Here is a 16137-nt window from a genome sequence, read left to right as displayed (position 1 = left end):
CAATGACCTGCTTCAGACGAGAGTTAGGTAATCACGCTATTAGGTTTTGCTGGATCGTTGGCTCCAAGCCTCAATAGGAACCTTCAGAGCTGAGCCAAGCAAGGATGAGGAAGTGACTCCGGTTGCGAATTTGCCAAGAAACCCTGAGTGTTAGAGGAATTAGATTAGGTGTGGGGAGACGTTAGGTAGGAGTCAATAACTGAATCCGAATTTCCTGGGTATGTCGTCCTGACATCACCCCTCTCTACTGTGACCGCAGTTACCGACGACGGTCGCTTGGTAGTGTACAAGGTGCTGCGTTAGACAGTGACTGCTTGCGGAAGTTATGTTTCCTTTCTTGATACAGTCCAAGGGTTAACAGGAAGCCTCGGGGACTGAGGAGGAGAAGGAAGGGGGAAAGCACAGCGTGCACGTTATTGTTAAACGTAGGAAGTTCTTAGAGGGACTGTGGGTGAGAAAACGAATGTGAAGCCTTTGCAGCTGTGTGTGAGGGGAGGCGGGGAGGGAAAGCGGTACTGTAGGCAGATGAAGGCGGCCTGAGGCAGCTCAGGGCCAGCGTGTGTGAACTGTCCTCCTCTGCAAGACTGTGTGTGTGGGATTAGGGTTTCTGTTAGAGAAACCCCGCAATCGCAGCAGCTCTCAATAGAGCTTGGCTGTCTCACACCCGCCCCACCAGCGAGGAAAACGTCCAATGGGTGGAACGAGCCGAACCGTAGGGCAGCAGAAAACTGTACTGCGGACTATGAAAGAAGCCATCACAAGGGTAGAAGCCATAAATTCACTATTTTTCCACAAGCAATGCCAGGGGAGAGCGCGAACGCAGTCCCCCACTACCACAAATTATGCAGTCGAGTTTCCCGCATTTGGGGAAATCGCAGGGGTCAGCACATCCGGAGTGCAATGGATAAGCCTCGCCCTGGGAAAACCACCTTCGTGATCATGGTATCTCCCCTGCCAGGTAAGTATGAGTTGAGGCCCTCCCACACAGCCTCTCCACCAACACGCACTCCTCTCAAACGCACGGTCGCCGCCTCCGCGCCACACCTTCGCCTTCACGCCCTACACGCCTCTGACGACGTGCGCCTGCCTCACGGAAATCACACGCGTGTCACGCGGGACACTCCACCCGAGACGCGGCCCTTCGGGTTCTGCAGGACCGGCAGCCACTGCGCGCCCTCATCTGCATACGCCCCGCCCACGCGCTGCTCCGGTTCGCGCTTGCTCTTTCGCTCCTCCGTTTTGGAACGCAAGAGACCGAGACCAAGACAGGATGACCTCGAGCGCACCCTGCAACCGGGAGCCTGACATGACCCTAAACTTCTGATCCAGCGTGTATGCCATCGTCCATACTGGGGGTCACACGCTCGGGGATTTCTGCATGCCAAGATTCCATACTGCACCCAGGACCACCAGCCCCCCCACTAGGCTGGGCCTTCCCATCATCACCACCCCACGGATTAAGAAAATGTCCTTCGCGCTTTCCTGCCTGATCTTTGGGAGGTGGTTTCCTCAACGGGGGCTCCCTCCTCTCTCTCACAGGACAGCAACTCTCATCTAGCACAAGCCAGCACAATCCCAGTTCCAGGGCATCCAATGTCCTCCTCTGACCGGCACAGGTCCTTGCACACAGGTCGGTATGGCGCACATACAGAGATACGTACGCACGCTTAGGAGCACATGATCACACACTAAGTTTTAAAAAAAGTACGTGTTAGGAGGACGGTTGGGAAGCTGAAGGGGACCTGCAAGAGTAGTAGGGAGGAGACAAGAAAGTGATCAGAGTCGTGAACAAGGTTAAGATACAGTATGTGCGCGTGTGAGAACGTCATAATGAATCGTATAGCTGCCCCATGCTGACGATTACAAATAGGCAAAGGAAATTATTGTCGCTTTCTTAACTTTAGGGGTCCACCTTTGACTTTTCCATTCCTTTTTGTCATGACAACGAAACAATGTTGATGAAACTTTTTTTTTTGTTGTAATATAAATATCATGAAGCATATATTATGAAGCAATTATTATATTGTGAAGCGGCAGAAACAAAGAGTGCGGCCGGCCTGCTCCTGAAATTTCAACGAAAAAACTAGGACTTTGTGCCAGGCATGGTTATTGGCTGGCTCCCGCCTTTAACCCCTCCCAGCCAGCACTCAGGAAGGAGGCAGAGGCAGAGGGATCTCTGGGACTTCCAGGCCGGCCGGGCTGGTCTACAAAGCGAGTTCCAGAACAGCCAGAGCTACACAGTGAGGCCCTGTCTCAAAACGCTGACAAACAAGAACTCGGCTTGGTGAGAGAGGTCATGCCTAGCGTGTGAGGTCGATCCGCAGCACCCGACAAGTTAAATAAATAAAAATGCTCAATCCAAAAACCCGGGATCAGCCTTTCCACCAGTAGCACATTTGACAGGGCCCGGGTGCCTCTAAACGGAGGCACTGGGCGCCAGACTTGTTGACCGTTGTTACCTCCGGACACTTGATTTACTTGCTACCACGGTGAAAAACAAAAAACGCGGGACCAGTGCTTCAAACTTGAAACCAACGCGTCAGGGGAACAGAGGCGTGGCTCTCTACAAAAGACTTGGGACTTCAGCATCCCAAGTTAATTGAGATTGGTACTGAACTCAACTTGTGAAAGTCTCCTGAGGCTGGAAGGATGGCTCAGAGGTTTAAGAGCAGTGGCTGCCCTCCCGGGGAAACTGGGCTCAACTCACCCTCATATATGCAGGCAAAACATCCATACACACGAAACAACTTTCTTTCTTTTTTCCTTCATCTTTCTTCCTCCCTCCCTTCCTTTCTCTCTCTTTCTCTCTTTCTCTCTTTCTCTCTTTCTCTCTTTCTTTCTTTCTTTCTTTCTTTCTTTCTTTCTTTCTTTCTTTCTTTCATGTCTGTCTTTCTGTCTTTGTTTCTTCCTTTCTTTCTTTCTTCCAGTACTTGGGAGGCAGAGCCAGGCACATCTCTGAGTTCTGCACCAGTCTGGTCTCTAGAGAGTCCAGGACGGCCAGGGCTATGTAGAAACACCTTGTCTCAAAAAAAAACCAAAAAAACAAAATTAATAATAATAATAACTAGTTATTATTATTAAAGAGATTAGTTTCATGTGTATAAGTGTTTTCCTGTGTATAAATCTGTGTATCACATGTGTACAGTACCCAACAGAGGACAGAAGAGGGCATCAGATCCCCTAGAACTGGATTACAGTTGTCACCCTGTGGGTGCTGGGAATTGAATTCGGGTCCTCTGGAAGAGAAGCCCAATACTATTAAACTGCTGAGCCACCTCTCTATCCCGTTTGTGTGTGTGTGTGTGTGTGTGTGTGTGTGTGTGTGTGTGTGTGTGTGTGTAATTTTTTTTTTTTAAAGGGGACGTGTTGCCGGGCGGTGGTGGTGCATGCCTTTAATCCCAGCACCAGCACTTGGGAGGCAGAGGCAGGTGGATTTCTGAGTTCGAGGCCAGCCTAGTCTACAGAGTGAGTTCTAGGACACAGCCAGGGCTATACAGAGAAACCCTGTCAAAAAAAAAAAAATAAATAAATAAATAAAAAAATAAAAAAAAAAAAAAAGGACGTGTCATTTCCCTTTCTGTGCCAGTGATAACTCTCCATATTCCATATGTGTCCCCAGTTCGTTTTCACTCCCAGGATACAGATACCCTGTGGACATGAAAACCAGCGTTCCGTTCTAACCATAGGGTTTGACAGAGTGATAAAGCTGGACGGCCACTTTCAGCCGGGTGAGGATACTAAGAAGTGACTTGAACCTAGAAGAGGGCCCTCACGGAAATGACCACGCTGGCATCCGAATATATCGACTTCCAGCACCTAGAACTCTTTTTTTTTTTTTTTTTTTTTTCCTTTTTCTTTCTTTCTTTCTTTTCTTTTTCTTTTTTCTTGACAGGGTTTCTCTGTGTAGCCCTGGCTGTCCTGGAACTCACTCCAAGACCAGGCTGGCCTCGGAGACCGGCCTTAAAGATGACAAAGGTGCGGCCTCCCAGGACTGGAGTTTGAGTGTGTGCACAGGTTCAACTGTGCTCAAGCAGCCCCCAGGGGTGGCCATGCTCTCCTCTCTACTCGCTCCGTCTTTGGAGGAGCGACTGCCACCTGACCAACCCAGAAAAGAGGGCTACTTACTCCCTTTTCTTGGGATCATTTCCACCAGCTTTTGGGAGGGAATTCGAGGCAGGGTGTCTTGTCACTCGGCGACCCAGGCTGGCCTAGAACCGGTAGCGACCTCACCCGGCTGACAACAGTATGTAGTATGCAGTATGATAAGGTGCAAGTGTTCTTTCTACCAACGGGAACGGTGCCCTGACGGTGGTTTAGACACTCGTGTGTGTGTGTGTGTGTGTGTGTGTGTGTGTGTGCGCGCGCGCGTGCGTGCGTGCGTGCCATGCCTCGGCTGTGCAGACGCCAGAGCAAGGGTGGGTGCAGGACCTGCAAAGCCGGGTGGGTGGCAGTGATCTGACCTGGGGGTCCTCAGAAGAGCAGAGGTGCCGGACTAGACAGTTAATCAGAAAGTCGTCGCCCAGATAGATGAACGGTTCCTAGATCAGCTGAGGACGAAGCGGAGAAGTCGCAGCACTGTGGCCGGGGGCATCGTGTGAGGTCCCCTCTCCCTCCAGTCTGCAGAGGTTGAGTAGTTGGCACAGGACGAGACCCTTATGTTAGCAGAAAACGGTCTTGAGACCTCACAAAAACTGAGAACAAAGTTTCGAGTGAGCACCGTCCAGCAATGACTCCACGCATCTACCTCTTAAACCCGAGAGACCAGGGGAGAGCGCGAACGCAGTCCCCCACTACCACAAATTATGCAGTCGAGTTTCCCGCATTTGGGGAAATCGCAGGGGTCAGCACATCCGGAGTGCAATGGATAAGCCTCGCCCTGGGAAAACCACCTTCGTGATCATGGTATCTCCCCTGCCAGGTAAGTATGAGTTGAGGCCCGCCCACACAGCCTCTCCACCAACACGCACTCCTCTCAAGCGCACGGTCGCCGCCTCCGCGCCACACCTTCGCCTTCACGCCCTACACGCCTCCGACGCCGTGCTCCTGCCTCACGGAAATCACACGCGTGCCACGCGGGACACTCCACCCGAGACGCGGCCCTTCGGGTTTCCCGGGACCGGCAGCCATTGCGCACGGAATCATCTGCATACGGCCCGCCCACAGGCGGCCTTCTCCCCGCTCCCCTTGTCTTTTCTCCCCTGGCCTGCAGGAGGCCGCGACTGGAACACCAACTGGCCTCCAACCCACTATGTGGTTGTGGGATGAACTCATTAAGGTTTCCTTATGGCCTGGGATGGCCCTCGGGGGTTTGTGCGTGCCAAGGCAAGCAAGTCTGTCTACCCTGTTGAGCTACACTCTCAGCCCTAGGAACTACACGTAGAAACTCGCTACAAGTTCTCTCTCTACAAGGCAGAAATCTTTGCTACACCGACTAGGGAGGCTCACTCTTGTTGTATCCTAACCCTAACGGTGGCGAACCAGACGCAAGTGGAGGCTTTGGACCTACTCGCCCTGTTGCCTAGCTTATTTTTAATTTTATGGTGGCCGGGTGGGGGTGGGGGTGGGGGTGGCGGAGGATTCCTCTCGGGTCATTAGGTGTCTTGGCTGTAACTGTAAGCAGCTTTTACCTGCAGAGCCATCTTTTTTTTTTTTTTTTTTTTTTTGGTTTTTCAAGACAGGGTTTCTCCGTGTAGCCCTGGCTTGGCTGTCCTGGAACTCACTCTGTAGACCAGGCTGACCTCGAACTCAGAAATCCACCTGCCTCTGCCTCCCAAGTGCTGGGGTTAAAGGCGTGCACCACCACCACCCTGTCCTGCAGAGCCATCTTGTGCTCTCCCTCCCATCCCCTTTACCTGACCCCAAACCATTGGTGTACAGTGAAGGAGTGATTGACTTCGTTTTTCCTCCTCTTCCTTTTCCTTTCTCCCTCCCTCTTCCTTCCTCTCTCCCTTCCTTTTAATAGTCAGTCCCAGACTACTGTCTTGGTTAAGGTTTTTCTACCTTAAATCCTCAGAATGCACATCTACTCGTCAGCAATTCTTATTAAATCACATCAGGAAGCTGAGGGCGAAAACGGGTGTAACAAATCCGTCATCACCAGTCCAGCCTCAGTGAGAGTCACATCAGCCAGCGCTGCCGTCGTTCTCATTCCCTGACCATAAAAGGCCGGTAGCTTAACTGATAAGAGTGTGCCTTTCTGAACTTCAAATTGTTTTCTAAGATGTTCTACATCGGAGCTAGTAGCAAAAACATCTTAACCTAGCGTCACTAACAATTTTCTTTTTCCAAATGTTTTCTAAGGGTGGAGGTCATTGCTGACAAGCTACAGCTCTAAGTTCTTTCCTAGGGTGATGACTGAATCATTAATCTACTCCGGCCGCAGTGCCTGAAAGAGAGCAAGCGTGATTATTGTGAGTACCAGAGATACTGCCCAGTGTGGGGCTGGCAGCCCCCTTAGAGTCTCTGTACAGTTCTTAGGTTAAGGGGGAAGCGAGGGCAGCAAGGAGAGAAGTCCGCGGAGGCCTCAGGACATGTTAGTTGTCAGAGATGCGCCTCAGGCGAGGTGTAGCCAGCGTGGCCGGGCTGGCCGGTGGGTTCCATAGGGTTCCATAGTTCTAAAGCCGTCTGTCCTTCCTCCTGGATGGCCCTCAGCAGTTTGCAAATAGGAGAGGACTAAGAAAAAGGACAAGTCCGTCCCCCAACATAACTTTAGACTGAGATCAACGGGGTCACCTCTGCTCCCATCAGAAAGACCAGGCCCAGCTGGCACAGAACCACCGATTCCGCATCCCATTGGCACCCCTCCTTTCGTCCCGGGGACCCTACTTCTCCCCTCACAGGCGAGAGCTCTTCTTTCTAGCAGACAGCCTCTCTTCTACGTCACTCACTATACAGCCATGGTAGCTACCCAGGGGCTCAGCTGACAAATATCTCACGGTTAACAGGCCCGGCTAGGGATGGGCTCCAGGGAACTAGGACGCGCCTGCATTTTGGAGATGAGCGTCGTCTGCCTCTGTCCAGCTGCTCCTAGTGTTGTGCATCCAGAAAACCCGGTCACTCTACGTTCCTGCTGGGAGCCGATACTTGACTGCCTTTCTGCCCGAGAGCAAATGTCAGTTAAGTAAACAGCCTGAGTTACAGAATACTTTATTGCCCTCCTGCCAGGGAGAAAATATTAATCAGATAAGCGACTTGAGCCGAGGAATGTTTTAATCGCCTTCTGGCTTGTGAGAAAATAGTTAGATGCGTAATTTGGAATTCTTGTGAGCTTAGAGAACTTTGCAATTATGGGATGACCCTGGACACTATTGGATGACCCTCCAGACCGCTTGCCTTTATAACAGCGGCCCGAACAATAAAATTTAAGCACTGGATCAGACATTCAGACATGTGCTTCTTCTTTGTGTCTTTGTCCTTTCATTCTTTTGCCCCTTCTCTAGGGTCTCGTCGAATCCCCGCAGGCCAGGGCATCTATGTGTGGTAAAGCAGTCAGTGAACTTTGGTTAGTCATTTCAAAAGAAATAAGAAAAGGAAAGGAAAGGAAAGGAAAGGAAAGGAAAGGAAAGAAAAGGAAAGGAAGGAGGAGGGGGAAGAGGAGAGGAAGGAAGGAAGGAAGGAAGGAAGGAAGGAAGGAAGGAAGTAAAGAAAGGAAGAAAGAGCTGCTTTGCACAAAGCAAAATGTTGGGTTTTAGGCAGTGAACTCAGGTCATCAGGCTTGTGAAGCAAGTGCTTTTCTACCTGTTGAGTCTTCCCTGCCTCCCATTCCCTACACCTCAGGTCTAAAGTGGCAGGGTTTAGCTAGGGTGTGGTGACACAAACCTCTGTTGGCAGAAGTCAGTAAACCAGATGGAGAGTTTGTCCTTAGAGCAGGACTCTGTCGATCTGCCTGCCGATGCCCTTCAGGTGTTGAGAATAAAGGTGTGCACCACCACCTCTCTCAAAGCTGAGAAAGCTTTGATTTGGGGGGATGTGGGTGGGGGACAAGACATAGTTTCTCTCTGTATCCCTGGCTCTCTTGGAACTCAATTGGTAGACAAAGGTAGCCTCCAAGTCAGAGACTGGCCTGCCTCTGCCTCCCAAGTACTGGGATTAAAGGCGTGTGCCATCACCACTCAGCAAGCTCTAATTTTTAAATCTTGGTTTGGATTCTGGAGAAATAGCTCACTCACTGATTCAGAGTACTTGGTTCTCTTGTAGAGGGCCCAACTTTGGTTCTCAGCAAGTATGTCAGGCACTGCACAACTGCCTATAACTATAGCTCCAGGGGCTGCAACACACTCTCCTGGCCTCTGCAGGCAGGCAGGCACGCGCGCACACACACACACACACACACACACACACACACACACAGAGAGAGAGAGAGAGAGAGAGAGAGAGAGAGAGAGAGACATAGACATCCTGGCCTCTGCTGTAGCCGCCTGCAGCCACAGACCAACCAGGTTCTCCTGAAAGGGGGGCTGGAAATGAAGAAAGGGACGGAGGGTGAGAAGAAATGAAGCCAAGACAAAGTTCTCTGATCAAGGCTCAAAGTTTAATGTTCAGCTCTTAATTTAAAGGGAAAGCCCCACCACCGAACTCCTTCTTGCTTCAGCCAGAGATGGCTGAGGGGACCCATCCTTGGTCACTGCTGGAGTTGGGTAGAGGAACCTATCCTTTGTCACAGCAGGAGATGTCTCAAGGCAAGCTCAGTGGGCAGTTATTCTTCTAAGTTCCTTTAGCATCTTGTACATGCAGCCAAGGTGGGTAACTCCACCTAGGTCCTATTTGGTCTACTGTGGTAAACAGGCCTGCTCAAGGCTGGGGGAGGCACAGTTCCCCCCTTTTTATTTTTTTAAAGATGAGCAGTGCCAGCAGCTGGACAGGGCACAAGATTTCATCCCATCTAGGGTAAAGAGTGGACGTGTGACCGTGCCTGGCTTAGGTTGGTGTCTGTATTGCTCCTTACTACCTACCATGGAGGAAAACATACATAGCATTTTTGATGTATGTTTCTGTCAGGTGTATAGGAGCTCAAGAACACTCTTACCCGTCTTTGGTCTTTGAGTAATTGGCCATCTTTGGCACACTCTTTCCCATACAGACCAAGGCCACATTCAGACCAAAGGACTTGTGGGCATACACTCAATGCATTTCTTCATAACTGCCATGGTGAATAGCTGAGCTTGCTCAGAGCGATCCTGTGTGAAGGCAACCAGTCTGTTTGAGACACAAGGTTCAAAGGTTAAAAGCAACAGGATTATCCAAGCAGTGTAGAAAATAAGGTTGCAAGTGGGAATGTTCCAGTATCTAATCCAACTGCTGGTTGGCAGGGATCAGACCCAAAGTCTGACCACCAGGTATATAGTGGGTGGCTTTAAGTAATGATAAAAAACACTTACTCTCCAGTAAGAGTGGAGACTATATGCCACGTTTATCAGATAAGGATTTTGAGCCATCTTCATCATTAGAATCATAATTATTAGGCTCAAGATCTGTGTCCACTTAAGGAACCAATCTTTCAGGCAGCCATCTGGATCCATTTTCTTTTTCTGAAAAAATACAGACCGAACCACGACCCCAAATTAAAACAGGGTCGGGACTATCCCATGTATTAGTTAGGGGCGTCTCTCCATTTGACCCTGGCAAATGAGCTGGAAGTGACTGGATGCCAGTGGTGATCCACTGCAGACTGACCTTTAGCATCAGTTTGCAAAAAATTTAAAACAAATAAGACAAAAAGCAAGGTGTGCTTTTGGTGACCTTGGAGGGTATAATTCCCCCTCTTACTAGTTTTTTTTTTTTTTTCTCCCAAGGCAGGGTTTCTCTGTGTAGCCCGGGCTGTCCTGGAACTCACTCTGTAGACCAGGCTGGTCTTGAACTCAGAAATATGCCTGCCTCTGCCTCCCAAGTGCTGGGATTAAAGGCGTGCGCCACCACAGCCCGGCCTTACTAGTTTTTAAAAGCCAATTTCTCACAGTTCCTTGCAAAACCAGGGCAGAAGCACCAGTAGCTGCTCCTCCCACACTCAGAGCATTATGAAGATATTATTTTAAAGTTCCACAATATCTGTTTCACAATTCCTTGTCCTTGAGGATTATAAGAAATCTCAGTAATATGAGTAATATTAAATTGTCAACAAAACATCTCCAATGTCTGACTGCAATCGGCAGTTCCATTGTCTATAATCTGATATCGAACACCAAACATAGAAAAATGATGTAGGCAATAACTAATTATATTTTTAGTCGTTTCTCTTGTTAAAGCAGTTGCAACTAGAATGCCTGAAAAGGTGTCAAGGCACATGTACATGTTTTAATTTTCTAAAATCAGAAATGAGTAACATCCATTTGCCATAATTGATTACTTATAAGTCCTCAAGGCTTAACATCATTATGAAAAAAAATTGAGGATACTGAGAACAAGTTTTTGCAATTTGACTTGCTCACTTTGTAGAAATACCAAATTATTGTCTCAAAGCTATCACTATTTTGATGATGTAAAAGATAAGATTGTATGGCCAATTGTTTCTATAAGGTGTGTAATCTGCCTGGTATATAAATCTGCTGTGGCATTGCCCCGGAGTCCAGGCAATCCAGTATGAGCTCTTAAATGTCTTATAAAGTTAAGGAACAGTGCATGTTTCTTAAATTAAGGTATTTGTACAAATAACTGTAAAGTTTGAGAATTAGCAATACCTAAAAAAGGAACAATTTCAAGCAATTATAAACCATGAACAATATGCTGGCTATGAGTATACAAATTGAAAGCTTGATTTATTTTCTTTCTTTCTTTCTTTCTTTCTTTCTTTCTTTCTTTCTTTTTTTTGTGCTGATGCAGGAAAAACTCAAGAAAATGAACATGTGATCTAATTACATATACTGCCTTCTCTTTAGATGAGGCATCTGTAAATACAGTAAACATCTTTTCTATGGGCTGCATGCAAATTTACAGGAAATATAAAAGCATGCATAGAGGAAAACTGTAAGAACTTGTCTTTTGGATAATGATGATCAAATTTGCCTAAAAGTTTGTCATGTAATAGGCCAAATTTATTTTTCAATAACCAATTTAATTGCTGTTTGAAATAAGGAATAAACATTTCATCCAAAATACTTTCAGGATTCTATCTTACAATCCTGTATTATTAACACAGTTGAAGAGCTCCAAACTCCGGAGACCCTTCCTCAAGCCTCAGGACATTGCGGCCACCCAAAAATCACAAGAAACCATACCTGGATGCAATCAGCAGAGGTTTATTAGGGAAAGAGCTGGCAGCCAGCGGTCTGACCAGGTACTTGCGCTGGAGTCAAGGTCTGACCCCCACGGCCAGTCCTTGGAGGGTTTTAAAGGGAAAAACCACAAACCAGGGGAGTGGGAAGGGGGGTGAGGGGTTGTCAAAGATACAAAACATGAAAACAGTGGAACAATTCAGAGGTACTCACTCTAAATGATTAGTGTCATGTGGAAATCGCCCTGCATTCTTCTCAAAAATGTGGTCTTTACCATGCCATTGTGCCCTATCCTGCCATTTCAGATTACTATCTTTACTTTTTCAGGCTATAGGGCTATGGCCCCACCTAGGTGGTAGCATCTTTATCTGTAATCAGGAATGTCTTCCTGCCTTGAGCCTCTCCCACCTATAGGTGGGAGAGGCTTGAGGAATGTCTGCATTTTTCCTGCTCAGGTACTCTCGAGAAAGTAAGTTTTTCTAAGGCGAGAAATCTACACATATTTCATAAAATGGCCTTTATAATTTTTCACTCTACACAGTAACAATTTCATAATAGGATGTTCAAACTTTACTTGCAGATGAGGAAAGATGAATCCACATTAATGGTTTTGTGAGAACAAAATTTGAAAGCAGCATTGTAACAATAACAAAAATTCATGGTCAGCAAAGACCACCAACAATTTGTTAAGTATAGTCATAATAAAAATACTAAGCCCCTGCAGGGACAGGGTGACCCAAATGAAAAGGCATGCTAAGACGTGCCCAGACAAGCCCAAGTGAGTAATGGGCTATCTGGTGTTTACTTTTCTCTCCCCCTTTTTGAGAAGTCCAAGGTTTCATGGTCAAAATAACTAGTCATCCTGCCAGCTCACATGTAGCCGCTTCTGCAAGCTGCTGATGTTTGAAATATCCAATCATATGTAAGCGTGCCAAATTTTCCTGCTCTCCCCAACCCCTACCCATAAATATCCCAAGTTTCCTGGGTTCTGGGTCGGAACCTCGATCTCCTGCGTGAGCTATGTTCCGGCCCGAGGGCCCTCGTCATTAAACCTCCTCTGCAATTGCATCAAGAAGGTCTCTCGTGTGTCCTTGGGGCGTGCAGGTCCAGACTTGGGTGAGGGTCCCCTTTCGGGGGTCTTTCAGTTTCTTCTGCCAAAGGGCTGCTGTGAGCACATGAGTAGCAATATTGCAAACAGCCAACAATTGATCATAGTCTATCTAATTTATCTGTTGATAACTAACAGCTTACTCTACTTTCTGCAAAGCTATTCCTCTTTTATTAGTTAATTGTCAAGGGGGAATTAGAATTTGCATCCCCTTTGAGAATATCAAACAGAGGTTCAAAGTTCTCCTATGGTAAGCTTAAGATGAGGTTTTAGCTAATTAATATCTCCTAACAACTTTTGAAAATTGTTAAAAACAAAACAAACAAACAAACAAAACCCATTTTTTTTTTGCATGTACACCTGCAAGCCAGAAGAGGGCACTGGATCCCATTACAGATGGTTGTTAGCCACCATGTGGTTGCTGGGAATTGAACTCTAATTTTTGGTTGTGAGCCTAGCCTTTAAAGGCTGAGTCATCTCGTCAGCCCCAATTATCCATTCTTTAATTAGAGTTTTCTGTGCCACAATCTGCTTAGGATATTACTGAGGTCCTAAATATTGAAAAGATACTGCCTTTGAATCTTTTCTGGAGCAACAAGCACTCCAGAATTTTAAAGTTCGTTATATGAGAGCAAAGGCTTGCAGAAAAACTTCAGAGAGATCAGCTAATAAAGTATCATACAATGAATAATATACACTGAAAGATTCAAACTCTTCTTGTATTAAAGCAACATTATATATACATATAATTAAAGGCTCACACCTTTAATCCCAGCACTTGGGAGGCAGAGGCAAGCAGATCTCTGTGAGTTCAAGGCTAGCCTGATCTACATAGTGAGTTCCAGGAGGATTTTTTAAAAAAAAGCAAAAAGCATGTAGTATGTGTGGTATACATGCATGTTTACATGTATGAGCACACATGTTTATGTGTTCGCAGAGAGGGCAAAAGTTACAGGTTGAGATAGAGTATCTTCCTTGTTTCTCTCTACTGTGTTTACCAAGGTTCTTGCTGAACCTGGGAGCGGATTCAACTAGTCTATAGTCAGTTTGTCTTGGGATATACCCTTTCTCTGCTCCTGGAACTGGAGTCACAGGCAGACTAGCTGCCCCACTCAGTGCTGGGAAGGAAATTCTGGTCCTCTGCAAGTGTTCTTCACCTCTGTGCCCCTTCAGCCTCCTTGTGCTGATAACCACAGCTTCAGTGAGGTGATGCAGGCTACAGCACTTCACAGCTCTCCTCCCACTCTTGACGGTTCTTACAGGAGACTGGTCTCTTCCTAGTTCTCAGAATCTCGGGGTGGGAGCAGATGTAGACCATCTGCAATTAAGCACGGTTACTTACTCTGCATTTTGACCAGTTGTGGATCTCCACAGTAACCACTATGTTAATGTGACGCAGAAAAACGCTTGACAGTTTTTCAATCAGACAGTTGAAAGCAACACAAACCCACAAACCCTTGGGTATAAATATAAATATGTAGAAGGAAACTTGACAACATAACGTAGCAAAATAACAGTGTATGTTAGGCCTCCCTAACCTCCCATATTCCTTTTTAAAGAATCATTAGCTTCAGATGTGAGTGCACTGCCTGCTGTTTTCAGACACACTAGAACAGAGCATCAAATGCTGTTAAGCCCTCAGTAAGACAGCTCAGGACTCAAGGTAGAAAGACCCGCTTGTAGCAAAAGAAAATCACATTGCTTAACTTCCCAACAAGCCTCTATGACTATTACAGAACAAATGGTCTATCAGGAAAATGAGAAGGTAGGCAAACCTTAGCCACAGGCAACTAGAAAAACTTCTGCTTTTATACTAATAAAGCCAGGGGAGAGCGCGAACGCAGTCCCCCACTACCACAAATTATGCAGTCGAGTTTCCCGCATTTGGGGAAATCGCAGGGGTCAGCACATCCGGAGTGCAATGGATAAGCCTCGCCCTGGGAAAACCACCTTCGTGATCATGGTATCTCCCCTGCCAGGTAAGTATGAGTTGAGGACCTCCCACACAGCCTCTCCACCAACACGCACTCCTCTCAAACGCACGGTCGCCGCCTCCGCGCCACACCTTCGCCTTCACGCCCTACACGCCTCTGACTCCGTGCTCCTGCCTCACGGAAATCACACGCGTGCTACGCGGGACACTCCACCCGAGACGCGGCCCTTCGGGTTTCCCGGGACCGGCAGCCATTGCGCACGGAATCATCTGCATACGGCCCGCCCACAGGCGGCCTTCTCCCCGCCCCCCTTGTCTTTTCTCCCCTGGCCTGCAGGAGGCCGCGACTGGAACACCAACTGGCCTCCAACCCACTATGTGGTTGTGGGATGAACTCATTAAGGTTTCCTTATGGCCTGGGATGGCCCTCGGGGTTTGTGCGTGCCAAGGCAAGCAAGTCTGTCTACCCTGTTGAGCTACACTCTCAGCCCTAGGAACTACACGTAGAAACTCGCTACAAGTTCTCTCTCTACAAGGCAGAAATCTTTGCTACACCGACTAGGGAGGCTCACTCTTGTTGTATCCTAACCCTAACGGTGGCGAACCAGACGCAAGTGGAGGCTTTGGACCTACTCGCCCTGTTGCCTAGCTTATTTTTAATTTTATGGTGGCCGGGTGGGGGTGGGGGTGGGGTGGCGGTGGGGGTGGGGGTGGCGGAGGATTCCTCTCGGGTCATTAGGTGTCTTGGCTGTAACTGTAAGCAGCTTTTACCTGCAGAGCCATCTTTTTTTTTTTTTTTTTTTTTTTTTTTTTGGTTTTTCAAGACAGGGTTTCTCCGTGTAGCCCTGGCTTGGCTGTCCTGGAACTCACTCTGTAGACCAGGCTGACCTCGAACTCAGAAATCCACCTGCCTCTGCCTCCCAAGTGCTGGGGTTAAAGGCGTGCACCACCACCACCCTGCCGCCCTGCAGAGCCATCTTGTGCTCTCCCTCCCATCCTCTTTACCTGACCCCAAACCATTGGTGTACAGTGAAGGAGTGATTGACTTCGTTTTTCCTCCTCTTCCTTTTCCTTTCTCCCTCCCTCTTCCCTCCTCTCTCCCTTCCTTTTAATAGTCAGTCCCAGACTACTGTCTTGGCTAAGGTTTTTCTATTTCTTCCACAAAACACCATGCCCAAAAAGCAAGTTGGGGAAGGAAGGGTTTATTTGGCTTACACTTTCAGATCATAGTCTATGGTTGGAGCGAGTCGGGACAGGCGCTCAAGCAGGGCTTGAGGTAGGAGCTGATGCAGAGGCCATGAAGGCGTGCTGCTCACTGGCTCGCTCTCTTATGGGAGCCAGGACCACCAGCCCAGGGATAGGTCACTCAGTGATGACTAATTGAGAAAATACCTTACAGCCTGATCTCACGGAGGCATTTCCTCAACTGAAGTCCCTTCCTTTCTGATGTCAAGCTGACCACCCACAAACCCAGACAGGACAGTTAACTTGGCTCTCTCTCAACTCCCCAGTCATTTCGTGTGGGATCTGCACGCTGACCGGTGCTTTCCAGTCGACAGATCCTGCTTCTGGTCTCCAGGATCGACATCCCCCCTCCCCCTTACCCCCCTCCCCAAATCGAAACAGCTTCGGCCATGCACAGGACACAGCTCTGATCAGTAAAGACACCAGTCAGTCCCCAGAAAGAGCATCTGCCAGAAAATGAAAATCAAAGCCCCTGTTCCAAGTTTCCAAACTCCCCAACTGCTCTACTTGGAAATCAGGCTGAGGCCTTGGAGGTAGGGCACCCGGCTCGGTGACCCGAGGCCATGGTTAGGTGGGCTGGTTTATAGTGCTCCAGAACACAGCTCTCTCCAATGGTTCTTCTCTGGGTACCCCGGGGGAGCCGG

General features: G+C 48.1%; 1 long non-coding RNA gene and 3 other non-coding genes across 4 annotated transcripts; 1 reads left to right on the top strand and 3 right to left on the bottom strand.

Moving 5' to 3' along the window:
- Positions 1-802: 802 nt before the first annotated feature.
- LOC117717472 (U1 spliceosomal RNA) lies at positions 803-966 on the bottom strand. Its single transcript, XR_004607947.1, has one exon. It is a non-coding gene; the product is annotated as a U1 spliceosomal RNA (small nuclear RNA).
- A 142-nt stretch (positions 967-1108) lies between these two features.
- Positions 1109-2799, top strand: LOC143443845 (uncharacterized). Its single transcript, XR_013113155.1, has 2 exons — positions 1109-1630; positions 1905-2799. It is a non-coding gene; the product is annotated as an uncharacterized LOC143443845 (long non-coding RNA).
- Positions 2800-4762: 1963 nt separating this feature from the next.
- LOC117717461 (U1 spliceosomal RNA) lies at positions 4763-4926 on the bottom strand. Its single transcript, XR_004607940.1, has one exon. It is a non-coding gene; the product is annotated as a U1 spliceosomal RNA (small nuclear RNA).
- A 9212-nt stretch (positions 4927-14138) lies between these two features.
- Positions 14139-14302, bottom strand: LOC117717449 (U1 spliceosomal RNA). Its single transcript, XR_004607930.1, has one exon. It is a non-coding gene; the product is annotated as a U1 spliceosomal RNA (small nuclear RNA).
- Positions 14303-16137: the final 1835 nt, after the last annotated feature.

This window comes from Arvicanthis niloticus, chromosome 11 (genome assembly GCF_011762505.2).
Source record: "Arvicanthis niloticus isolate mArvNil1 chromosome 11, mArvNil1.pat.X, whole genome shotgun sequence".
Classification (NCBI taxonomy): domain Eukaryota; kingdom Metazoa; phylum Chordata; class Mammalia; order Rodentia; family Muridae; genus Arvicanthis; species Arvicanthis niloticus.
The sequence above is the reverse complement of the archived record's forward strand: the minus strand, read 5'-3'. Positions and strand labels throughout refer to the sequence as shown.